The 27,601-nt window shown below is 43.4% G+C and overlaps 1 pseudogene; it reads right to left on the bottom strand.

Annotated features, from left to right (window-relative positions):
* Nucleotides 1–18,179: 18,179 nt before the first annotated feature.
* Nucleotides 18,180–20,078, bottom strand: LOC138353627 (kelch-like protein 26; annotated as a pseudogene).
* Between the last annotated feature and the right edge of the window lie 7,523 nt (nt 20,079–27,601).

Here is a 27,601-nt window from a genome sequence, read left to right on the forward strand (position 1 = left end):
TGTATTACAATATTACTAATTTAAACTTAAAATTTTGAGTGTACATAGGAAAAAAATTGTATTTACAGTCATTAGTAAGTAGGCATCACTTAACTACTGTGTACTACAGGTGTTTGCGTTGTATAATACTTACTGACTACCGTGTTTTAAGGCCAGTGGTTGTCACAGAAACTCGGGTTTCAACAGGTTGTTGTTGTTAGTGTTTTGGTCAGGCGGCCACAGAGCACTAAGCCTTGAACCAACAGGTGGCCACAGATCACTAAACATGGAGCCAACAGGTGGGCCACATAGCACTAAAAATAGAGCCAACAGGTAGCCACATAGTGCTAAGCTTAGAGCCAGCAGGGAACCACATAGCACTAAGCTTAGAGCCAGCAGGTGGCCACATAGTGCTAAGCTTTAAGCCAGCAGGTGGCCACATTGCGCTAAGATTAGAGCCAGCAGGTGGCCACATAACGCTAAGCTTTGAGCCAGCAGGTGGCCACATAGCGCTAAGATTAGAGCCAGCAGGTGGCCACATAATGCTAAGCTTTGAGCCAGCAGGTGGCCACAGCGCTAAGCTTTGAGCCAGCAGGTGGCCACATAGAGCTAAGATTAGAGCCAGCAGGTGGCCACATAGCGATAAGCTTTGAGCCAGCAGGTGGATACATAGCACTAAGTTTGGAGCCAGCAGGTGGCCACATAGCACTAAGATTGGAGCCATCAGGTGGCCATAGAGCAGTAAACATTGAGCCAGCAGGTGGCTACATAGCGCTAAGCTCAGAGCTAGCAGGCCACATATCAGTAACCCTAGAGCCAATAGGTGGCCACAGATCAGTACATAGAGCCAACAGATGGCCACAGAGCACTAAGCCTAGAGCCAGCAGGTGGCCACAGAGCACTAAGCCTCGAGCCAGCGGTGGCCGCAGAGCGCTAAGCCAGCTGGTGGTAACAGTCAACTTAACCTAGAGCTAACAGGTAGCCACAATAGGAGAGAACAGCTTAAAATGCAGTGGAACATCACATATATATTATATTATAACTGAGATTCTCATATCACGGAAACTCAGTGTAATAAAAGCACCTTAACATCATCTTATGTATATGCTGATTTAATGATACAAACAAGTGGCTACATAGCTCAAAGTAAATTGCCAGCAGGTTGCCACAGATCTGTAATTCTGCTCTGTTACAGTCTCACAGAGCAGTCTCCGTGGCGTAGTGTTAAGACGCTCGCCTGGCGTTCCGCGAGCGCTTTATCCTGGGTTCGTATCCTGGCCGGGGAGGCTTTACTGGGCGCAAATCCTTAACTGTGGCCTCTGTTTAACTCAACAATAACATGGATACTTGGTTGTAAAAACGATTCTTTGCGGGGGTCGTATTCCAGGGAACAAAGGATTAAGGACTTGCCCGAAACGATACGCGTACTAGTGGCTGTACAAGAATGTAACAACTCTTGTATAATGTAAATGTATAAATAAAAAAAATAAAAAAATCTAGAGCCATCAGGTGGCCACAGAGCACTAAGCCTTAAGCCATCAGGTGGCCACAGAGCACTAAGCCTAAAGCCATCAGGAGGGGACAGTGCACTTAACTTAGAGCCAACAGGTAGCCACAACGGGAGTGTAACAGCTTAAAAATATAGTGCCACATTACACTAATATTATATTAATTACTCAGGTTCTCCTACGACCTGTTGGGGGACCGGTCGGCCGAGCGGACAGCACGCTGGACTTGTGATCCTGTAGTCCTGGGTTTGATCCCAGGCGCTGGCGAGAAACAATGGGCAGAGTTTCTTTCACCCTATGCCCTTGTTAACTAGCAGTAAAACAGGTACCTGGGTGTTAGTCAGCTGTCACTGGCTGCTTCCTGGGGATGGGGGCCTGGTCGAGGACCGGGCCGCGGGGACACTAAAAGCCCCGAAATCATCTCAAGATAACCTCATATGACAGGGACTCAGTGTAATAAAGGCACCTTAACATTAACTTATGTAAATGCAGATTTAATGTTTTCCCAACTACATTGATAGTTTTTGTTTTATGGGGAGAAAATGCAAATGTTTGTAGAGTAAAGGGAAGAGAGGGAGAGGGAAGGGAAAGGAGAAGATGAAGGGAAAAGGGATAATGATTTGAGCTGCTACAGACAGGAGCTTTCAGCAAAGTATTCTCTTTACATTTACCTGAAACTTTGTTTCGTGAGAATGTATACATTTTTACAGCGATGTATAATTTTATACAATGTAACAGTTTTTGGCACTGGATAATTTTTTTTAACCGTTTATGCCTCCAAAATCTAGAAAATAGTTATTATTTTAAGAAACTTGCGTTAGATCTAGACTTAGAGAGCTTAGGGAAGATGTCTAGGGCAAAGATCAAAGGCACAATTTAAAGCTTTAGGGTAATAATATTATTTTTTTCCCTACATTGGAGGCATAACAAATTTGAAAACAATACACACTCAGCTACTCTTCCTAAGGCTTCCCAGTCGTCAAGAAACTGTCGTCCTACAGTGCCATTAAACCTAACCTATCAGAGGACCCATAACAGAAAACAGGACATTAGGTCACTTAAGCGAGCTGCTTACATTTTCTAGTTCGACTACTTTTGGCCTTAGGTAGACTATACGTCAAAATGCGACGTTCTATTAGGAGGACGGCTTGACACGCTACCCAGGGGAAATGGCTGTAATGTTACAGTGTATTATGTAATGAGGTTGGTGTCAGGCTCTGTATTTTAATGAATTATTTCCGTTAAACATGACGGTGTAAAGTAGAACAACTTCACAGTACTCAGTGACACATTTAGGGTCACGTGACCAAGTACTGACAGTGAGAGGAGACCAGTGACGTCATGCACTAAGCACGACCCCTAGTGACGTCATGCACTAAGCAGGACACCAGTGACGTCATGTATTAAGCAAGACCCCATCACCGGTGACTGCATCACCAACCTCAACAAGGCCCAGAACAACATCAACACCGGCCTCCACACCCTCAGCCACAACATAACCATAACCAGACACTGCATCACCAACCTCAACACGGCCCTGAACAACATCAACACCAGCCTCCACACCCTCAGCCACAACATAACCATAACCAGACACTGCATCACCAACCTCAACAAGGCCCTGAACAACATCAACACCAGCCTCCACACCCTCAGCCACAACATAACCATAACCAGGCACTGCATCACCAACCTCAACAAGGCCCTGAACAACATCAACACTGGCCTCCACACCCTCAGCCACAACTTAAACATAACCAGGCACTGCATCACCAACCTCAACAAGGCCCTGAACAACATCAACACCAGCCACCACATAACCATAACGAAGCACTATATCAACTTGCAGGATAAGGATTAGGGATTGGACGGGGGGAGGAAGGAATGGTGGCCAGTAGCTAAGTGATCCTTACTGACAACTGTGACAATGGCCTTAGAATATTAAAAAGGTATTCAATGTTCAACACAAAATTTCTATTGGAATGAGAACTTCAAAATTTTTAATACAAGAGTTAGTCATTAAAAGGATATAGAAAACCACGACTATTCTACAATGTGAGTGTTAAGAATTGAGCAAAATTACAATATTTATTACTTCCTAAATACAAGTAGTATACCTTTAGATTTTTCTTAATAAAAAATTTGTTGAAAATAATAGAACTAAAAGATTTTTGGTATATTTTGTAACTTGTTGAAAAAATAATAAATTTTTATACAAAATATTTTGACTTGAACTTTTCGTAAACAAATGTAATTTATATAAAAGAAACTTTGGTTAAATCTATTAGAAATAGAATTCCAAAAAATTTTAAATGTAAATTTTTATACTTTAATCCATAGTGTTTATTACGATAGTCGTCGCATTTATTAGAGTGGGTGATAATGCGCTACTGTTTACCGCCCAGCAATCTATTTAAGGTTGCCACAACATATCTGGAAAGTATTTGAAAGGATTGGAAACGTTTGTTTTATCGTATCAGATACGATATTGTGTGTGGACTTAAATAGGTTTCCAAAACTTATAACCAAAACCTACGTATCTAACACTAATTTGAGATGTTGTGGCAACTTTACAATCCTAACATGAATCATTCATAATCCATTCATATACCAATATGAATCTCTTATGAAAGGTTTGAGCCTATAATCTGAACCCTTTTCACATCTTTGTGTTTAAAGTTAAATTTCTTGAAATTAAATTATATTATTTTATATTATATTATTATTTTTATTATATTTTATTTTATATTATATTATTATTTTCAATTTAAATATTAAAACCAATTTAAGGGTAAAAAAAATCTAATAATTTATATTTCTTTTATTATTTACTAACAATTATAATTATTTACTAATGGAGAGAGGGGAGGCTGTACGGCGGAGAGTGCGGCTGTGGCGGACAGTGGCGGCGGTGGCGGATAGTGGCGGCGGTGGCGGATAGTGGCGGCTGTGGCGGACAGTGGCAGCGGTGGCCAGAACAGAAACTTTGGTTAAAAACAATTAGCAATAGAATTCCAAAAAATTTTGAGTGTAAATTTTATACTTTAAAATATACAGTGTTTATTACGATAGTCGTCGCATTTATTAGAGTGGGTGATAATGCGCTATACTGTTTACCGTGTTCTGTAGTCAGTAGTTGTCTAAGAAACTCTTTTTCCACAGGTATATCTTGTTAGTTTTTTGTTCAGGTGGGCACAGTGTACTTAATCCCAGTGACGTCAAGCACTAAGCAGGACCCCAGTGACGTCATGCACTAGGCTTCACCCCAATGACGTCATGTGCTGAGCAGGACCCCAGTGACGTCATGCCCTAAGCAGGACCCCAGTGACGTCATGCACTAAGCAGGACCCCAGTGACGTCATGCGCTAAGCAGTGTTGGAACCGACCTGTGAGATTTATATTTATTTAATTTATATGAATATTTATAGAATTTATATTTACGTTAATTTATATACTTCGATAGCAATTTGTATAATGATAAGTGGACTGTATTTCTGCAATAATCTCATAATCTCACAAATTGATCCTCTACACATTAGGGGGGTTTATATTAATTTAATTTATATATATGCAGCCAATCAAACTACAGTATTAGACTACATACATTGAAAAGGTTCCTTATCTTATAGTACAGCAGGTGTTAGTCCACCAGGTATAACTAGGGTGTAGACACCACATTTTCCCTCTTTGAGGTAGCTTCCATCACCCTGGTAACTGATGCACAAAGCATGCTTCCTCGTCTTGACCTGTCAAAAGGGCGCTAGCTGTAAAGCCAGAATCCTATATATGACAGGTATATCAGAGAACACTGTACATGGAACAATGAAGACCTGGCTTAATTACCTTTAGTATGAGGCTATATTGTGCTCTAACCGGGTCACCCTATATACACTGACATTAATGGCCATAAATGAAAGATAAATGGGTTTCGGAAGAACACTTAACTTGATTTATTGACAGCGTGTTGATAATGGTACACCTTTGGTTTCCATAACACTTCGTCCAAGTAAAATTAACAGGAGCCGTATTTGCTCCCATAATGCTCATAATCCCATTTGCTCTGGTCTAAGTCTCAACAATGGCTGCCCCTCCCTCACCCTGACGCCTGGCTTACATTGTCCAGATGACAGAAAGTGATAGAAGGGTCACATTTACTCTACTTTAATATTGATAATTAAGTTAATTTATATGAGATGTTTTTATGATGGTAAAGTCCAAAGACTAATGTATTTAAGAATAATTCCCAGCAGAATAGCTGGTGAATTTATAATAGTATGTGGTGATGATATCCCGTTTTCTTTAGATGGTAATTCCACTACAAGTTACGTTTTCTATGGGTTAACTTGTTTATACAACAGCTATTATCTGTCTGTATGATATTAAATGGTGTCGGATTTTCCGACATAATTCCCCAGGGGCTGCTCACGGGTCGAAGTCCTATTTAGAACAGACGAACACCGATACTCCTCCTTCGAATTATTAGATTAATTTGATGTTAGTAGTTAGTAATCACACATTTGTCCGTCTGTTCGTACAGGACGGATGTCCCATACTAGAGTTGCAGGGGTTAGAAGTCTAATGTGAATTCATTTCCCTGTCAACTCTTGAAAGGCTAATATTCAAGCCTAATTACATATTATTTAACCCAGAAGACTGGATGTGATCAAGTACTACAGTCAAGTATGATTCAGGGACTGCAGTGAGATCAGTGACATTAGATATAACTTGAAGTTTGTTCAGGTAACTGGTCACTGATATATAAACACTGAGGCCCATGGAATACATCTTGATTAAATAATAAATGTATCAAATCAGTCATCAGATTTATTGGGGTTTAATTTAGTTAATTGATTCAGAAGATTGAATAGCTCATCATTAAAGTAAAGTATGGTTCTGAGACTGCAGTGGGATCAGTGACATTGGTCGCAGTGACTTGTAGCTGTTTAGGCTACTGTTCACTGATTTGCCATTGAGGCCTCATGAACTCATCTTCAGCTTTAAATGATGATACTAACATCAACCTCTGTTGGTATAGTCAGCTGTAATCTCCTTAGTATAATGCTACTGGAGAAATATAATCAGCTGACAAATTTAGATTTCTATTGGTATTGTTTATCTGCAGGCATAGGTCTCCTCAGGCTTGATACTGGGCCTGAGAGTAATTTACCTCCTGCAGAGTTTAACATTGTTATGCCCTGATATTTAGTAGGGCTACCGATGAATCGATGACAATAGTCTGTCCCTACAAGGAGACCGAAGTTGGTGAGGTGATCAGACTTAATATTATCTGCCAATTTTATTCCTCTATTTCTCAGGAATTTGGCTGTTGCTCTCAGACCTTGAACTTGTAGGTCTACTGGTATTTTGTCCACCACAATGGCTTGTACTCTACAGACGTACCTGCCTAAACGTACTGATGGTTGTACCACCAGGTAGACTTGAGGTCCTGCATCTGTTACAAACCCTAAGATGTTGTATGACGTCTGGGCTACAGGCCTTAATTGTAGTTCATCTGCCAACTTTTTAGTGACATATGTTCTCTGGGACCCTTGGTCAAACAACCCACGGGTATGGACCTTGGCCCTCTTATTCAGGATGGTAATTTGGGCAGTAGGCAAAGTCGTATTACCTTTAGACTTTGCCGATTGGACACTCTTTGTTTGTTGCACCTTGCAGTACTGTACTGTGGTGGGAAAGCTATCTTCCACCTTGGGTCTTGAATACGTTGTTTTGGTGTCTCTGCACAATGCTGCATGGTGCTGACCTTTGTTACACCTATTACAGGTGTGTAATTGGGTATCACAGTCGTTGATGTAATGTTTCCTGAGGCACCTCGTGCAATGTTGCAAATCTTTGAGTCGCTCAACACGGGCGTCACTATCAGGAAAATTAGAGCAGTGGTACATTGAATGTTTCTCATTGCAGAACAAACAAGTTCCATAGCTTCCAGTACCCTTTGGTGTCACGTTCTTGGGTGACACAGTAACTATAGGCTTGGAGGGTCCCACTGCATATACGCCCACACTGCTACTGTTCCACTTTGGTGTTGAATTATATTGTCTAGATTGATTTGGAGTACCTTTGGTACTCTGTGGTTTACTATTATTGGTTTCTGAGGGTTTACTTGGTGGTTTTAATTTGTCATGTGTTCGTAATTGATGAACTACTGACTTTAAACCTTCAGATATTTCATTCATAGATAAGATGCTTTTATTGTAATGAGCACTCATTTGTCTCAATATGTCCCTAGGTATTTTCTCCTGGACAATTATTTTCAAGACCCACTCAGCCCCGTTTGTATCTGCTGTCAGGCTGAGGGCATTGATCAATGATTCTACCTCCAGCTTGAAGACTTGGAGTGAATCAGCTGAAGCCTCCGGTGGGGGTAAATGCAACAGCTCATGAACTAAATGTGATGTTCTTACTTCTGGATCAGCATAATTATCCTTGAGGAGTTTTACTGCCAGATCATAGCCGTCATTAGTTAATCTCAGATGGGATACTACTGTTTTAGCCTCACCTGATAATTGGCCTTGCAAATATGAGAATTTACTACTCTTTGGTAAAGATTGTTTTGAGTCTACACGGTCAACGAATTTGTTCCAAAATTCATCCCAATCTTCCTCATCTTTTCCTGAGAAAGTGGGTAAATTAATTGGAGGGAGTCGAGCTTCTGCTTGACTCGTATTAGATGCAACTGTTGTTGTTGTTGCTGTTGCCTTGTTCTGGGCAATTAATTTGACATAAGGCTGTAACGTGGCCTGAGTGTGATCTTCATAATTCGCAAGATCAACCATAATGTCGTCTATTTCTGTTTCTGATAAATTGGTGTTGGCAAGTTCAACCACATATGTTGCTATTTGGCATTTGATTTGCTCAAATTTACCTGCAGCTGCTTGATAATAGCTTTCCAGGTCAGCATAATCAACTTGAGGTTGTTGTGACAAATCTTCACATTTCTTGATCTGTCTTGTTAAATGGTCTTTAAGACCTGCAAGGGTTCTTTTCATTCTCCCAGCATTATCCATACTGGCTAGTTGGTGAAGCCTTGTGGGACTTGTACTTGGGCTGCTCATAATACTGAACAAGTACTGATGGTAGCCTAGGGTAAAATTCTGCACTCACTAGGCGATAATCCTACCTCTACTAGAGGTTAGCACTTAAAATTAATACACATTATATATATACAATCATACACACTAATGATTTGAGTGATAAACCAGTGTCACTGGAAGTACCTTTAGGTTAGCTCTTCTATATCACCCTAGGATGGAATAGACACTAATTAATCACTCAAAGGTGTAATGATCATAATTAAATTATTATATATACAACTCAACTCGAGTTGATAAAAATTACACCCAAAATAGGGTCTGGACCATTCATTAATGGTGTTAGGTTGTCGAATATAGTACAACTGACTATGGTAATAATGGGACTAGGATGAACAATAATAGTTCAACTAGTCATTGGTAAATATCCTACCCTGTTGTGGGTTGGCAATTAGTAAATATTATACTGTGATCACTAGTGCAATATATATTAAATAATTCTCTATTTTGGAGAAATAATATACACAATTATTGATAATAGCCTCTTAATTAGCCTCTATGAAACTTCTAATATTATCAAGAAGTATTAAATATTATTAGTGACCTCGCGAAACAAACTCCACAAAATTCGTAGATAATCTCTCGCGAAATTTAACACCATGAAATCCGTGAACAATCTCGCGACGCAGCCACTAATTTGGCTGGCTTCAATATTAGCGCTGTCATTTCACAGAATAACACGCCACCAAATATCTGTGGGTGTGCATGAAACCGCTGACTAAGGCTGATCTGAACTGAGCGGGGCTCGTGAGCTCGCACGAGGTAACGCCGCTGTCTTTGACTGGCTGTCTTTGTTTAAATCACACTGCACTAGTATATTTATTGAATCCACTGGTTAACTGGTTCATCCGGTACTAAGATGACCAAATGTGGGTTCATAGGACCAAATAATCCGCTTCTGAAGGTCCAAATAGTGTGGGAACCGACCTGTGAGATTTATATTTATTTAATTTATATGAATATATATAGAATTTATATTTACGTTAATTTATATACTTCGATAGCAATTTGTATATTGATAAGTGGACTGTATTTCTGCAATAATCTCATAATCTCACAAATCGATCCTCTACACATTAGGGGGGTTTATATTAATTTAATTTATATATATGCAGCCAATCAAACTACAGTATTAGACTACATACATTGAAAAGGTTCCTTATCTTATAGTACAGCAGGTGTTAGTCCACCAGGTATAACTAGGGTGTAGACACCACATTTTCCCTCTTTGAGGTAGCTTCCATCACCCTGGTAACTGATGCACAAAGCATGCTTCCTCGTCTTGACCTGTCAAAAGGGCGCTAGCTGTAAAGCCAGAATTCTATATATGACAGGTATATCAGAGAACACTGTACATGGAACAATGAAGACCTGGCTTAATTACCTTTAGTATGAGGCTATATCGTGCTCTAACCGGAACACCCTATATACACTGACATTAATGGCCATAAATGAAAGATAAATGGGTTTCGGAAGAACGCTTAACTTGATTTGTTGACAGCGTGTTGATAATGGTACACCTTTGGTTTCCATAACACTTCGTCCAAGTAAAATTAACAGGAGCCGTATTTGCTCCCGTGAGCCTCTCTGGTCTAAGTCTCAACAATGGCTGCCCCTCCCTCACCCTGACGCCTGGCTTACATTGTCCAGATGACAGAAAGTGATAGAAGGGTCACATTTACTCTACTTTAATATTGATAATTAAGTTAATTTATATGAGATGTTTTTATGATGGTAAAGTCCAAAGACTAATGTATTTAAGAATAATTCCCAGCAGAATAGCTGGTGAATTTATAATAGTATGTGGTGATGATATCCCGTTTTCTATAACTGCCAGAAAATTACTGTCATGCACGGTAATTCCACTACAAGTTACGTTTTTTATGGGTTAACTTGTTTATACAACAGCTATTATCTGTCTGTATGATATTAAATGGTGTCGGATTTTCCGACAAGCAGGACCCCAGTGACGTCATGCACTAAGCAGGGCCCCAGTGATGTCATGCACTAAGCCGGACCACAGTGACGTCATGCACTAAGCAGGACCACAGTGACGTCATGCACTAAACATTACCCCAGTGACGTCATGCACTAAGTAGTACCCACAGTGACGTCATGCACCAAGCAGGAACCCAATGACATCATGCACTAAGAAGGACCCCAGTGATGTCAAGCATTAAGCAGGACCCCAGTGACGTCATGCACTAAGCTGGACCCCAGTGACGTCATGCACTAGGCTGGACCCCAATGACGTCATGCGCTAAGCAGGACCCCAGTGACGTCATGCACTAAGCAGGACCCCAGTGACGTCAAGCACTAGGCTGGACCCCAATGACGTCATGCGCTAAGCAGGACCCACAGTGACGTCATGCACTAAGCAGGACCCCAGTGACGTCATGCACTAGGCTGGACCCCAATGACGTCATGCGCTAAGCAGGACCCTAGCGATGTCAGGCATTAAGACCCACAGTGACGTCATGCACTAAGCGGGACCCCAGTGATGTCATGCACTAAGCAGGACCCCAGTGACGTCATGCACTAAGCAGGACCCACATTGACGTCATGCACTAAGCAGGACCCCAGTGACGTCATGCACTAAGCAGGGCCCCAGTGACGTCATGCACTAAGCAGGACCACAGTGACGTCATGCACTAAGCAGGACCACAATGACGTCATGCACTAAGCAGGGCCCCAGTGATGTCATGCACTAAGCCGGACCACAGTGACGTCATGCACTAAGCAGGACCACAGTGACGTCATGCACTAAACATTACCCCAGTGACGTCATGCACTAAGTAGTACCCACAGTGACGTCATGCACCAAGCAGGAACCCAATGACATCATGCACTAAGAAGGACCCCAGTGATGTCAAGCATTAAGCAGGACCCCAGTGACGTCATGCACTAAGCTGGACCCCTTATGAATGTACTCACGTAGTTGTGTTTGCGGGGGTTGAGCTCTGGCTCTTTGGTCCCGCCTCTCAACCGTCAATCAACAGGTGTACAGATTCCTGAGCCTATTGGGCTCTATCATATCTACTCCTGAAACTGTGTATGGAGTCAGCCTCCACCACATCACCTTCTAATGCTTCATTTCTAATGCTTCATTTGTCAACCACTCTGACACGAAAAAACGTTCTTTCTAATATCTCTGTAGCTCATTTGGGCGCTCAGTTTCCACCTGTGTCCCCTAGTGCGTGTGCCCCTTGTGTTAAATAGCTTGACTTTACCCTATCAATTCCCTTGAGATTCTTGTATGTGGTTATCATGTCCCCCCTAACTCTTCTGTCTTCCAGCGAAGTGAGGTTTAATTCCCATAGCCTCTCCTCGTAGCTCATACCTCTCAGCTCGGGTACTAGTCTGGTGGCAAACCTTTGAACCTTTTCCAGTTTAGTCTTATCCTTGACTAGATATGGACTTCATGCTGGGGCTGCATACTCCAGGATAGGCCTGACATATGTGGTGTACAAAGCTCTGAATGATTCTTTACTCAAGTTTCTGAATGGTGTTCGAATGTTGGCCAGGTTGGAATATGCCACTGATGTTTTCCTCCTGATATGGGCTGCAGGAGACATGTCTGGCGTGATATCAACTCCCAAGTCTTTTTTCTTTCTCTGACTCCTGAAGAATTTCCTCTCCCAGATGATACCTTGTATTTGGCCTCCTGCTCCCTACACCTATCTTCATTACATTACATTTAGTTGGATTAAACTCTAACAACCATTTGTTCGACCATTCCTTCAGTTTGTCTAGGTCTTCTTGAAGCCTCAAACAGCCCAATTCTATCTTAATCCTTCTCATAATTTTGGCATCGTCCGCAAATATTGAGAGAAATGAATCTATACCCTGTCAGAGTCCTCACAATGTGAGGACTCTGACATGCGAATGTATTCACTGCTGTGTGCAGTGATCATTGTAAGGCACTGTTAAACACCTGCTTTCTGGTTGTTTCTTGAAGTTGGTGAATGACGTAAATGTGTAAACATCAGTCAGGAGGAGGAGGGGTGATGTCTCCATGACAACGGCGTCGCAATCTTCCCTTTAACCGGTATTTAAATACTACATAACAAGTGAATGAGAAAGAAATGTCCAAAATCTGAACAATGTTGCAGTGTAACAAGTAGGAAGACGTGTTGCAACATCAACATGCATCCTAACTCTATGGCCCAACTATTAGGATATGTTGCAACGTCATCATGGTTCTAAACTCATTTTTTTGTTTAGAATATAGTTTAGAATAGTATTTCATTATATATATTGAATTCCATGAGTCTGGACCCGAGCTGAGTGCATGGGCATGTTGACAATTTCTCTTGAAAAATCTGCCTCGCTCGTGTTGATATCAATTATATTAACAGGAGTTTTGATATTACGCATAATGAAGTTGTCCGGATCTTCCACTTTCATGCTGTTTATTGTAGTGTTTATTGTTATAACCATAACCAGGCACTGCATCACCAACCTCAACAAGGCCCTGAACAACATCAACACCAGCCTCCACACCCTCAGCCACAACATAACTATAACCAGGCACTGCATCACCAACCTGGTGATGCAGTCTCCGTGGTGTAGTGGTAAGACACTCGCCTGGCGTTCCGCGAGCGCTATGTCATGGGTTCGTATCCTGGCCGGGGAGGATTTACTGGGCGCAATTCCTTAACTGTAGCCTCTGTTTAACGCAACAGTAAAATGTGTACTTGGATGAAAAAACGATTCTTCGCGGCAGGGGATCGTATTCCAGGGACCATAGGATTAAGGACTTGCCCGAAACGCTACGCATACTAGTGGCTGTACAAGAATGTAACAACTCTTGTATATATCTCAAAAAAAACAAAAAAAAACTCAAGGCCCTGAACAACATCAACACCAGCAGGGGGTGAGGAGGGAAGGAAGGAATGGTGCCCAGTAGCTAAGTGGTCCCCACTTACTGACGACTGTGACAGTGGCCTAAGAATACGGTACACAATGGGGTTATTAATAAGGTATTCAAAGTATCAACACAAAATTTCAGTTGGAATGAAACGCATCAAATATTGAATATAAAAGTTACCCACAAAGGTAGTACAGGAAACCCCGACCAAACGACATTGATAATGTGGAAGGAGAAACATTATATTATTATTTATTACTTCCTAAATATAATTAGATTGTTGCAAAAAATACTGATAATAGGGTTTTTTTAACAATATAAAATTAAAAAGAAATTGTTTCAAATTTTATTTTAAATTATTTAATTGTTAATTATTTTAGCACAAGATTTGAAAAAAAAAATTATAAAAAATAATTTTTTTTTATAAATTAGGGCACTACTTTAATTACACTTCTAATAGAAATTTATAAAATTTTATTTATACAATATACACGCATAAGATTAAACTTTACAGTCGCTCGTGAGAAGATATAACTTATATACTGTGTACTACAGTGGTCGTCACAGTTGTAAGAGTGTGGGGGAGACACTTAGCAACTGTGTACCGTGTTCTGAGGCCAGTGGTTGATACAGAAACTCACCTTTCAACAGCTGTTTCTTGTTGTTGGTGCTTTGGTCAGGTGGCCACAGAGCAGTAAGCCTAGAGCCAACAGGTGGCCACAGCAGTAAGCCTAGAGCCAACAGGTGGCCACAGCAGTAAGCCTAGAGCCAACAGGTAGCAACAAGGGGAGAGAACATCCCATACACTCAGTGCCACATCAATCAATTAATTATATATAGGTCAAGATACCCTGTAGGGTGAACGGGAAAGTGGAGATAGGGGGAAGAATTAGTGGGGGTGAGAGGTAGGGTTTTTAGGATGAGATAAAGTGCCAGAGCAAGACTCAGCTGCATGGCATTAAAACGTTATGATCAGACTAAGTGATGGAAGAAAGGAATCGGATTTTTGTGACAACATTTCGTCTTTCAGCGCGCCCACGGTGATAGCAACCCTCAGCTGGGTGTGTCTTGGAGGCTCACACCAGTTGTGGTCTTGGTTTTCGCTAAACAGCATCGTGCCCCGCCCAGAGTCTCTAGCAACCGGGAGCTAAAAGGTCCTCCTCTCCTCCCCCTTAAGAGGGGGAGGGGGAGAAGAGTTAAGGAGGCTGGGTAGTTCGGAGCTTGGTGTTTGAGTAGTGGTATAGGAGGAGCGAGGAGTCATGTAAATGATGGAGCAGGGGGTGGGTCGTCAATCAGGTTAAAGAGGTTGTGCGTATTTCGAGGTCTACTAAGGGTGTTGTTGAGGAAGGTGTCGTAGTTGTCGTGGTAGGTGAGAATTATTGTGATCTGTTACTTCCCCATAGTGTCCCAGACTATGTTCAGAGACGGGATGTTCGCCCTCTCTTGCAGGGCCTCACTAGTGGTGAAGTCCTGCCAGTGGGTCTCGAACACCCATCTCAGGGCCCTATTCTGGGTATGCTGAAGTTGTTTCCTGTTTGTTGGTGCTGCCAGTGAGAGTGGGATGGGTGCATATGTTAGGAGTGGGAGGATAAGTGATATAGATAGAACTTGGTGGCTTGGGAGGCATGTCTGAGGGGGTATAGCTTTGATAGAGCTTCGGAGGCAATAGCTTTCTTGGATACTACGTGTGTGTGTGTGAAAACGGAGGTTGAAGTCTATTGTGAGTCCAACTACTGTTCTGTTGTTAAGTCTTGGTATGTGGGTTGGGTCGGGTGACTGAGAGTAGAGTTTTAGTGGGGCTGGGTTTCGTTGTTTGTTGTAGAAGTATGTGATTTTGGACTTGTTGGGGTTTGTTATAATCCGCCAGTCGTGTTCCCAGCGGGGTACTTTGTCTATTTCTTCCTGTGCTATTCTTGTGAGGGTGTCTATCGAGTAACCTGAGATCAGTTGGGTTACGTCGTGAGCATCACAGAGGGTTATAGAGTTCAGTATGTTGGATCAGGAATGTTATTTATGTAGAATAAGTATAGGGTCGGTGAGAGAACTGAGCCCTGGGGGATTCCTGCATCTAGGTTGAAGTATCCTGACAGCTTGCTGAGGAACTTAATCTGCATCTTTCTGTTTGTTAGAAAGCTGCATAGTAGCCTCTGCATGTTGTCAGGTAGTTGGAATAGAGTACATAGTTTGTATCGTAGGCCGTCGTGCCTTTCTGTATCAAACGCCTTTTCAATATCCTTTGCTATGAGGGCCGTCTTGACCCTTTGGTGCTTGTTAATGGAGAGGTAATTTGTTACTATGTTGAGTGCATCTTGTGTGGAGCGGTGTTGTCTGAAACCAAATTGTTTGTCTGTTAGTATGTTTTGGCGTTCTAGGTGATGTCTGAGTTTGTGATTTATACGTTTTTCGTATATTTTTCCTAGTGTCTCTAGTAGGCTGATCGGTCTGTAGTTCTTGGAGTCTGTCGGGGATTTTTTGGGGTTTCGGGATGAGGATTGCTGTGGCTTCTTTGAATGGGCTTGGGAAATATCCAGAGGCTAGTGAGGCGTTGTATACGTCAGAGAGTGCAAGGACTAGGGAGTCGGGAAGTTGTTTGAGGAAAGCTTTGACTATGTTATAGGCTCCTGGGCTTTTCGTCGGGTATGAGTATGTGGTTTTTTAGTATAGTGAGGTCTGTGTTTTCCTGGCTGTATATGTGAAGGTTGCGGGAGAATCTGTTGTGGTAGCAGATGAGTAGACTTTTGGTTCTGCTGGGGGGGAAAGAAGGAGTATCTGGTTTAGTGGGTAGTTTTTGGTATGGTTGCGTCAGCCGCTTGTATGATGTTGTTTTGGATAGAGAGGATTTGGGAGTCTGTCCGTCGTTGGTTTATCTTGGAAGTTGTAGGGTTGTGTGCTGGTATTTAGGTGCTGATTGAAGGCTTAGAAGTCTGCATTTTGATAGCCATAATGTGGGGTGGCTGGATGAGTATGAGGTTGTTGGAGAGTGTGAGTGACATGGGTATGTGATCTGAGCCGGTGATGGATCCGGGGGTAATGTAGTGTTGGTGGTGGGTGCCTGCTCTGTTGGTGAGGGTGAGATCTGGTCTCCCAGTCCCATTGTGTGTGTAGCTTGTATTGAAGTGTGCGCCACGGAAGGTGAGGTGTTTCCTTTGGTGAAGTTGGTGTAGCTGTTGACCGTACATGTTGTGTTGTGGTGGTTGAATGTTTGGTGTTGTGTGTTTAGGTCTACCAGGAGGAAGACCGGTATGTGTGGGTGGTTGAGGAGGGTATTTAAGTCTTTAAGAGGAAGGCCTAGGTTTGGGCGAATATAAGTGGTGCCACTGATCATTTGTCCATGTTGAGTGTAAATGTTGATTGTTAGGAAGTGTTTGTGCTACTAGTTGGTAGTGAGGAGGTCATGTTTATAAGTGCTCTTAACCAGAATAGCAACCCCCTTCATGTGCTTCATCGGGGGATTGGTATGTTGTGTAGCCGTAATGTCTAATTCTGAGAGTTCGTCACGTATGTTCAGTAACAGAACATCCGGTCTTTCGGTCTCCACAAAGTTAGCAATTAGGGTGCCTGATACTGTAGTAGGCTCTAACGTTGAATTGTGTGATTTTCAGTGTATACTGACTGGATGAGGGGGGTAAGGGGGGGGGGGTTGAGGTGAATAAATCGGATAGGTTCTCTCATGAGCCTTGGTTCGTGTGGTAGATAATTCTGGGGATGATCGTTGGTGTATGAGGAGTGTGTTGGAGCCGTTTTTAACGGTTCCTGGTGAGCATTTGGCCATTTTTGGGGTTATCTTCTTCTTGAGGTTATCTTGAGATGATTTCGGGGCTTTAGTGTCCCCGCGGCCCGGTCCTCGACCAGGCCTCCACCCCCAAGAAGCAGCCTGTGACAGCTGACTGACACCCAGGTACCTATTTTACTGCTAGGTAACAGGGGCATAGGGTGAAAGAAACTCTGCCCATTGTTTCTCCCCGGCGCCCGGGATCGAACCCGGGACCACAGGATCACAAGTCCAATGTGCTATCCGCTCGACCTACCGGCTCACTGGGCAAACTTGTTCCATCTTAATTGCACATTTTTATTCAGACTGCTGCTTGTCCTACCAGTTATCCAAACTTTTTTATCCAAACAAATCCCAATCGGCAACAGGCGTTCATAAAGCACGTGGCTGACTATAAACAAATTTGAAGAAAAGAAAAAACAAGAGGGAGGGGGTATTATAATCACACACTGAAAAAGAGGCCTTCAAGTCAAAATCTAGCAGAAGAGGCCACATTTGTGAACTACAGAAAAATGTGTGGAAAGAATAACAGAAATTATTTATAAATTAAGACACTGGTGGACGAGCACAAACAACTTCAGGGGAGGGCAGTGGGTGATAAAAATCACTAGAAGTTTAAAAACTGCTTATAATGAAATACTGTAAATTACAGTATGAAGATGGGCTACTGTGAGCAAAGTTCTCTTCCAGAAACTACAAAGAATTGACATCTCTCTCTTAAAAAAAAAATAGTGTGTATCTGTGTACACGCACATGCACATACTCGCACTCACACACACACCCACCCACACATACAGTATATACACTCAAGTCAAATAAAATTTGAAATTGTACATACTACAAGCATATCAATAAGGCAATTATGAAACATAATATAATTTTATATAAAATATAATAAAAAGTAACTATGGTACCATCTTTACAACTGATATAATCGATTACTTAGATATAGCTAAAACATCCATGTCATCTCGGCACCGTGGGATATACAAAGGAACACAAACGTGTTCCATATGTCTTGTGGATATGCATTTTCTACATTCCATACTCCATTATCCAAGTCATAACATTCTATTACACCCGTTGCACGGTCAAATGTAGCATCCGAATGAAATCCACCAATTACGTAAAGTTGAGAACCTATTACAACAATTCCTGCATGATAACGGGGGGGGGGGGTGGGGACACGACTTACAACTGACCAGCTATCTGTGATTGGGTTGTAGCAGTCAATGGTGTCAACTAAGACTCTGGTGTTCGTGGCTTCATCTTCATACCATCCACCACAGATATACATACAGTTGGAGTATGTAACACAGTAATGATCTGCCTGCGGAGTGAGGAACGGGGTACGAGACTCCCACGTGCCGGTACTTGGGTTGTATGCGTGGCAAGAATCCAGAACTTGATCACCTTCTAACCCACCACTGACATAGAGCAACCCATTAAGAGCAGCGGCTGCATGTTGTGCCCGTGTACTAGGCAGGCCAGCAAGAGGAGTCCATGTGTCGGCTGCAGGGTTATAAGCTTCACAGAGACTTTCATCTTCAGCAATACCATCATCACTGGCTTCGCTTGCTCCTCCTACTGCATACAGCTGCCCACCAAGAACACTTAGGGAAAATCTGCACCTTTCACGCTGCATTGGAGCCATGGTACTCCACTTATTCTGTTGAGGGTTATATCTAAACCCAAATGGGTGAATATTTTCCTGTAGTACTGATTGAAGCAGCCACCAATGACATACAGCTGGTATTTAGCACTGCTGTACCATAATTACACTGTTCAACATGCGGGATGGTGGTCAAGTGACGCCAACGACCAACCGAAGGTAAAAAGTAAGTAATCTCATTTGTTATACCAGCAATACTGAAGCCGCCTACCTTCACTACTGCCAATTCCAGCCCTCTTGAATTAATAAGGCCAGTTGGAGGTGCTGGTGAAACAGGCAGGGCCATGCGACGTAGTGCAGCTCTCATAGGTTCCTCTAGTATGGAGAGGCATGCTGCCCGCTCCAAAACTGAAGCAGGAACCTCCTGTAAATTAAGTGCATGCAGGAGGGCATGAGCATGCCGGGCACGATCTGATGGGCAGTGCTGAAGTCAACCAGCAACAGTCAACAACACTTGTGCTTCACTACAATCCACAGGATAGTCACATGACAGAAGATGCAACAGCTGTACCACCGTCAGCCGTTGAAAATCTGACATTTTACTGAACTGATGAAGGTGGGAACTCATGAAGGCATATACCCTCTTTCTCAGTCTGTGAAGAGAATATGTCTCTGCAATGGTGGCAATATCCACACAGTTGTCCAGGTCAAGCTGAGCCTGGAGATAATTGGAGCAAGCCTCAACAACGGTGAGCACCTGAACATGGGCCGCTGCTGCCAGAACATCCTGGATGTTTGCCAGGTTGAGAGAGAGACGGCTGGTGTACGCATACTCCAGCAAGCACTGCAACCCAGCAGCACTCACACCGTTCAAACAGATTTCGGATTGGCAGCGTTCTCGTATTTCATCATCTGAACATGGCACGGAAATTATCACTGCAAGATGCTAGGACAACCCGATGGGCCTGAAAAGCCTCACCACCAGCAATGCGTGTCACATCGATCAATAAGCCCTTGGAACGTAAGGTATTAAGGCCAAACAGCAAGGTTCCTGTGTGCGATGGATGCTCGAACTGTACAGTGTTGAGTGGTCGTGGGGCAACCGCTGCCCCTCCGCTCAGTGTCATTCTCTCATCACCTTATCATAAAAGGGGAAAAAAAGTCTCCTTTGGCCTTCTGGGTCGAGAAATAACTTGAGAAAACACAAAAGGGGAGCCTGACTTGACCTGCCGTCTGGCCAAGTCCCTCCACAAGGTAAACAAACAAACCAAGGTGGGGGTGTAGGGGTGGTCTGGGGAGGAGTTGGTCCTTTTTGCTGAGTGTGACGAGTGTTTTAGCTGAGCTAACAGGGTCATTGGTTTGGTACTTGTGTGGTATTGAGTAATGGGTGGTGGAGGGTTGGGGGTGAGGTGGGCTAACGTGTGGGGCGTGAGATGGGCTGACTTGTTGGGCACGTAGGCTAAGGTGAAGTAGGGCACTTGCTTTTTGGTAGCTGATGTCCGTCTTTGTGCTGTCTCAGTTTTCTGGTGTTATGGTGAGTTATTTCTTTTTGTCTGGAGAGTTATCTTGTGTTTTGGTGATCTATTTACCCAAAGAGAGAGAGGGGTGGCTGTCATGGGGAGCGGGGTCTATGAGTAAGAGAGGGGATGTTGTTGGGTTTTGTTCCGCGTGGGGGGGGGGTTGACCCGGGTGGGGGGGGTTGACCCGGGTGGGGGGGGTTGACCCGGGTGGGGGGGAAGGAGGGTCGGGGAGAAGCTGGGCTTGATGCCTGGGGGTTGATGGGGGGGGGGTGGGGGTGGGTGTGGGGTTGGTGATGGGTGTGGTGTCATGTTGGGTGGGATGATTATGCATGGGAGGTTGTTGTCAGAATCTGTTGAATGTTGGCGATTGTCTAATACATGTCTCTTTCTGGAAGAGGTGACTTGATCATTAGTGCTTATTGTTATAACCATAACAAGGCACTGCATCACCAACCTCAACAAGGCCCTGAACAACATCAACACCAGCCTCCACACCCTCAGCCACAACATAACCATAACCAGGCACTGCATCACTAACCTCAACAAGGCCCTGAACAACATCAACACCAGCCTCCACACCCTCAGCCACAACATAACCATAACCAGGCACTGCATCACCAACCTCAACAAGGCCCTGAACAACATCAACACCAGCCTCCACACCCTCAGCCACAACATAACCATAACCAGGCACTGCATCACCAACCTCAACAAGGCCCTGAACATCATCAACACCAGCCTCCACACCCTCAGCCACAACATAACCATAACCAGGCACTGCATCACTAACCTCAACAAGGCCCTGAACAACATCAACACCAGCCTCCACACCCTCAGCCACAACATAACCATAACCAGGCACTGCATCACCAACCTCAACAAGGCCCTGAACAACATCAACACCAGCCTCCACACCCTCAGCCACAACATAACAATAACCAGGCACTGCATCACCAACCTCAACAAGGCCCTGAACAACATCAACACCAACCTCAACAAGGCCCTGAACAACATCAACACCAGCCTCCACACCCTCAGCCACAACATAACCATAACCAGACACTGCATCACCAACCTCAACAAGGCCCTGAACAACATCAACACCGGCCTCTGCACCCTCAGCCACAACATAACCATAACCAGGCACTGCATCCAATGACAGGATAAGGATTTGGGATTGGACGGGGGAGGTGGGGGGGGGGGGTAATGGAATGGTGCACAGTAACTAAGTGATCCCGACTTACTGACGAATGTGACAGTGGCCTGAGAATACGGTTCACAAAGGGGATATTAATATGGTATTCATAGTATCAACACCAAATTTCTGGTGGAATAAAACATAAAAAATTGTGAACATGAAAGTTACCCATGAAGGCGGTATAGAAAACCACGAAAAGACGACCGTCTCAGTGTGGAAGGAAAAGCAGAGTAATATTGTTTATTACTTGTCAACTACCATTTTTTTATAAAACATAAATTTTTTAAATAACATTTAATTAATAATATAAAAGTAAAACAAAGCTTCGAAAATTCTTTATTATTTTTAAAAGATTTATAAATTTAAATACAAAACTCTACTCTCTTAATATTACCGAAGTACTGGCAACCAGGTTTGCAGAGAGAGCAGCCAGCAATCAGCTTCTACCAGATGTATTAGCAGTACAGACCGGACTAGAGGAAGAAAGGTGGCACAGAATCCTTACAGCATGAGAAAAAGTATCTGACACTAATTCCCCCTTCACACTGGATGAGCTCAATCGGGCTAAGAAAAACTCCAAGGATACATCCCCTGGAACCGACAAAATAACCTATAAATAAATGATTAGAAACCTCGGCCCAGAGGGAGACGCTGCATACCTAAGGTTAATTAATTTAACCTGGACTTCTCAAACTAGACCTTCTGCTTGGAATAGAGCAGACATAGTGCCGATCCCAAAACCCAAAGATCCAGCTAATCCCAGGCCCATCTCTCTCCAAAGCTGTGCAGCCAAGACGGCTGACAGAATGGCACTCAACAGATTGGAGTGGAAAATGCCTAAACTGCACCATGATATGTATGCCTATAGAAGAGGGGTTGGCACAGTGGAATGTATTACAAGTCTGTTAGCCCACTTGAATGACAGACCAGGAATGCTGATATTCCTGGACCTCGAAAAAGCCTTTGAACTGGCTAGCGCCCCAGCCATTCTCTGCTGCCTCATTGACAAAGAGGTCAGAGGCAACCTGCTCTCCTGGACCAAAAACTGTCTCATAAACAGAGAAGCAAGAGTAAAACTTCATGGCACAGTCTCTGAGTACAAAAGACATGAAAATGGTACACCGCAGGGAGGTATTCTCAGCCCCCTTCTCTTCAACTGTTTAATGGAAAGAATAATGAGGTTGAAACTCCCACATCACTGCAGGCTGCTAAACTACGCGGACGACTTTGTCATCATCATAAAAGGAAGGGATGCGGCGCACCTTGCACCCAAATGCTTAGACTGCATCAGTAAAGAGGCAAAACAGATTGGGATCAAACTCAACCCCTCAAAGTCAAAGGCCATGCCCATAAAAATAGCGAAGCCCATCATCCAACTCACAGTACAGGGTCAACCAGTAGAATGGGTCGACACCTATCAGTATCTAGGAATCATCCTAGACACACACATGAATTTTAATGCTGAGGTCACTTACTTGAGAGAGCGAACTGCGGCCCGAACGGCAATCCTCAGGTCGCTAACCTCCCTTTCTGGAGGAGCCAGTCTGCAAGTCCTTCGCACATACTATGTACAGGCAGTCAGATCAGTGATCGATTATGCCGCACCTGCACTCACAAATCTATCACACCAACAGTGGAAAAAGCTTGAAGTTGCCCAAAACAATGCTATGAGAGCTGCACTGGGAGTCCCCATGTGGACCAGGCTTGAAACTCTTAGACTGGAGACGGGTTTGCCCTCTCTATAAGAAAGAATATCACAAAGGACAGCTACAATTATCAGTAAGATAATTATTTCTTCTGATCCAATCCCAGTACGGCAGGCCTTCGTGGTTGGACTAGGCCAAAACAATGGAAACTCTTGGGTTGCAAGAGCAGGGAAAAGTCCTAAACAAACTACATTTAAAAAACATTATTCTTGATAGCGAGGGTGATCATCCACACCCAAATTACACTCCTTCCGCACCGTGGGAAGAGCCTACTTTCAAAATAGTAATAGAAAGTCTCCCAATGAAAAAGGTTGCCTATGATCCGACAATCCTAAGGCGCATAATAGAAGAGCAAATGTATAGCTTAGCAGTAGCAGGTGCCACCCACATCTTCACAGACGGATCGGTGGACACAGAAAATGAGAGTGCTGGCGCTGCTCTTTGCACGACCAGCGTACAGGCATATTGGAGACTGGGAGGACTAGTATCATCAACCCAAACTGAGCTGTTTGCCATACAACAGGCATTCGCATATGTGATTGCACAAAACACTCAAAATGCAATCATACACACAGACTCAAAAGCTGCACTTCAAATACTAGGACAAAAACAGTGGAAAGATAATGTGGAAATAATTATCACCATTTTGTATCTTGGAGCAGTCGCTAAAGGCAAAGGACTCAACATAACTTTAAACTGGATCCCATCCCATATTGGAATCCCATTAAATGAAAAAACTGATGAAATTGCTAAATTGGCAACTCGTCATCCAGTGATACATAAAACAATTCAACCCAGCCTAGAGAACATAAAAAACATCATCACCAAAAAACTCTCACATCTCAACAAAGCCTACCTGCACCAGAGAATAGCTGAAGGTTCGCCATCTGCAACATGGTATCTTCAGGCAACCAAATTAGAAAGGTTAAATATCCCAAAAGGAATCCACAGGGAAATAGCAGTTAGGTTATATAGACTACGTCTAGGTTACAGATGCAACTGGGAGATTGGTGAACCCCGACAGAGAGAGTACATCTTCTGCCAAACTGTCACAGAAAAGCCATTACTTCACTATCTTCTGGAATGTGAAGCAACCAATGACCTTAGAAGAGCTTTAAGAGTTCCTGAATCATGCAGTGGCCACCTTGAAGCCATCAACACAGCCACTCTCCTGGTCAACAAAGGTGTCCAGCAGCTGGACACCCTCATAAAGACTGTCAAGCAGTATCCTCCCCCACGATAACAGCTTGATGGTTAAATGCAACCTCAGAATACTGAGAAAAAAAAAAATTGTACCACTTACGGGCTATTCATGCCCGTGCCACCTCATGGGTTGCTTAATCTTTATCAATCAATCAATTACAATATTATTAATTTAAATTTAAAATTTTGAGTGTACATAGGAAAAAAATTGTATTTACAGTCATTAGTAAGTAGGCATCACTTAGCTACTGTGTACTACAGTTGTTAGTGTTGTATAATACTTACTGAGTACCGTGTTTTAAGGCCAGTGGTTGTCACAGAAACTCGGGTTTCAACAGGTTGTTGTTGTTAGTGTTTTGGTCAGGCGGCCACAGAGAACTAAGCCTTGAACCAACAGGTGGCCACAGATCACTAAACATAGAGCCAACAGGTGGGCCACATAGCACTAAAAATAGAGCCAACAGGTAGCCATATAATGCTAATCTTAGAGCCAGCAGGGAGCCACATAGCACTAAGATTAGAGCCAGCAGGTGGCCACATAACGCTAAGCTTTGAGCCAGTAGGTGGCCACATAGCGCTAAGCTTTGAGCCAGCAGGTGGCCACATAGTGCTAAGATTAGAGCCAGCAGGTGGCCACATAGCGATAAGCTTTGAGCCAGCAGGTGGCCACATAGCGCTAAGATTAGAGCCAGCAGGTGGCCACATAGCGATAAGCTTTGAGCCAGCAGGTGGCCACAGAGCAGTAAACATTGAGCCAGTAGGTGGCCACATAGTGCTAAGCTTTGAGCAAGCAGGTAGCCACATAGCACTAAGCATAGTGTCAGCAGGTAGCCACAGAGCAGTAAAAATAGAACCAGCAGGTGGCCACAGATCAGTAACCCTAGAGGCAATAGGTGGACACAGATCAGTACATAGAGCCAACAGATGGCCACAGAGCACTAAGCCTAGAGCCAGAAGGTGGCCACAGAGCATTAATCCTAGAGCCAGCCACAGAGCACTAAGCCTAGAGCCAGCGGTGGCCGCAGAGCGCTAAGCCTAGAGCCAGCAGGTGGCCACAGAGCATTAAGCCTCGAGCCAGCGGTGGCCGCAGAGTGCTAAGTCAGCTGGTGGTAACAGTCCACTTAACCTAGAGCTAACAGGTAGCCACAATAGGAGAGAACAGCTTAAAATGCAGTGGAACATCACATTAATATTATATTATTACTCTGATTCTCATATCACGGAGACTCAGTGTAATAAAGGCACCTTAACATCATCATATGTATATGCTGATTTAATGATACCAACAAGTGGCTACATAGCTCAAAGTAAATTGCCAGCAGGTTGCCACAGATCTGTAATTCTGCTCTGTTACAGTCTCACAGAGCACAGTATCTTTGGCGAAGTGTTAAGACGCTCGCCTGGCGTTCCGCGAGCGCTTTATCCTGGGTTCGTATCCTGGCCGGGGAGGCTTTACTGGGCGCAAATCCTTAACTGTGGCCTCTGTTTAACTCAACAATAACATGGGTACTTGGTTGTAAAAACGATTCTTTGCGGGGGTCGTATTCCAGGGAACAAAGGATTAAGGACTTGCTCGAAACGCTACGTGTACTAGTGGCTGTACAAGAATGTAACAACTCTTGTATAATGTAAATGTATAAATAAAAAAAATAAAAAAAATCTAGAGCCATCAGGTGGCCACAGAGCACTAAGCCTTAAGCCATCAGGTGGCCACAGAGCACTAAGCCTAAAGCCATCAGGAGGGGACAGTGCACTTAACTTAGAGCCAACAGGTAACCACAACGGGAGTGTAACAGCTTAAAAATATAGTGCCACATTACACTAATATTATATTAATTACTCAGGTTCTCATATGACCTGTTGGGGGACCGGTCGGCTGAGCGGACAGCACGCTGGACTTGTGATCCTGTGGTCCTGGGTTCGATCTCAGGCGCCGGCGAGAAACAATGGGCAGAGTTTCTTTTACCCTATGCCCTTGTTACCTAGCAGTAAAATAGGTACCTGGGTGTTAGTCAGTTGTCACGGGCGGCTTCCCGGGGGTGGAGGCCTGGTCGAGGACCGGGCCGCGGGGACACTAAAAGCCCCGAAATCATCTCAAGATAACCTCATATGACAGGGACTCAGTGTAATAAAGGCACCTTAACATTAACTTATGTAAATGCAGATTTAATGTTTTCCCAACTACATTGATAGCTTTTGTTTGATGGAGAGAAAATGCAAAAGTTTGTAGAGAAAAGGGAAGAGAGGGAGAGGGAAGAGAGGGAGAGGGAAGGGAAAGGAGAAGATGAAGGGAAAAGAGATAATGATTTGAGCTGCTACAGACAGGAGCTTTCAGCGAAGTATTCTCTTTACATTTACCTGAAACTTTGTTTCGTGAGAATGTATACATTTTTACAGCGATGTATAATTTTATACAATGTAACAGTTTTTGGCACTGGATAATTTTTTTTAACCGTTTATGCCTCCAAAATCTAGAAAATGGTTATTATTTTAAGAAACTTGCGTTAGATCTAGACTTAGAGAGCTTAGGGAAGATGTCTAGGGCAAAGATCAAAAGCACAATTTAAAGCTTTAGGGTAATAATATTAATTTTTTCCCTACATTGGAGGCATAACAAATTTGAAAACAATACACACTCAGCTACTCTTCCTAAGGCTTCCCAATCGTCAAGAAACTGTCGTCCTACAGTGTCATTAAACCTAACCTACCAGAGGACCCATAACAGAAAACAGGACATTAGGTCACATAAGCGAGCCGCTTACATTTTCTAGTACGACTACTTTTGGCCTTAGGTAGACTATACGTCAAAATGCGACGTTCTATTAGAAGGACGGCTTGACACGCTACCCAGGGGAAATGGCTGTAATGTTACAGTGTATTATGTAATGAGGTTGGTGTCAGGCTCTGTATTTTAATGAATTATTTCCGTTAAACACGACGGTGCAAAGTAGAACAACTTCACAGTACTCAGTGACACATTTAGGGTCAAGTGACCAAGTACTGACAGTGAGAGGAGACCAGTGACGTCATGCACTAAGCAGGACCCCCAGTGACGTCATGCACTAAGCAGGACACCAGTGACGTCATGTATTAAGCAAGACCCCGGTGACGTCATCACCGG

The sequence above is a fragment of the Procambarus clarkii genome, chromosome 59 (genome assembly GCF_040958095.1).
Source record: "Procambarus clarkii isolate CNS0578487 chromosome 59, FALCON_Pclarkii_2.0, whole genome shotgun sequence".
In the NCBI taxonomy this organism is placed as follows: domain Eukaryota; kingdom Metazoa; phylum Arthropoda; class Malacostraca; order Decapoda; family Cambaridae; genus Procambarus; species Procambarus clarkii.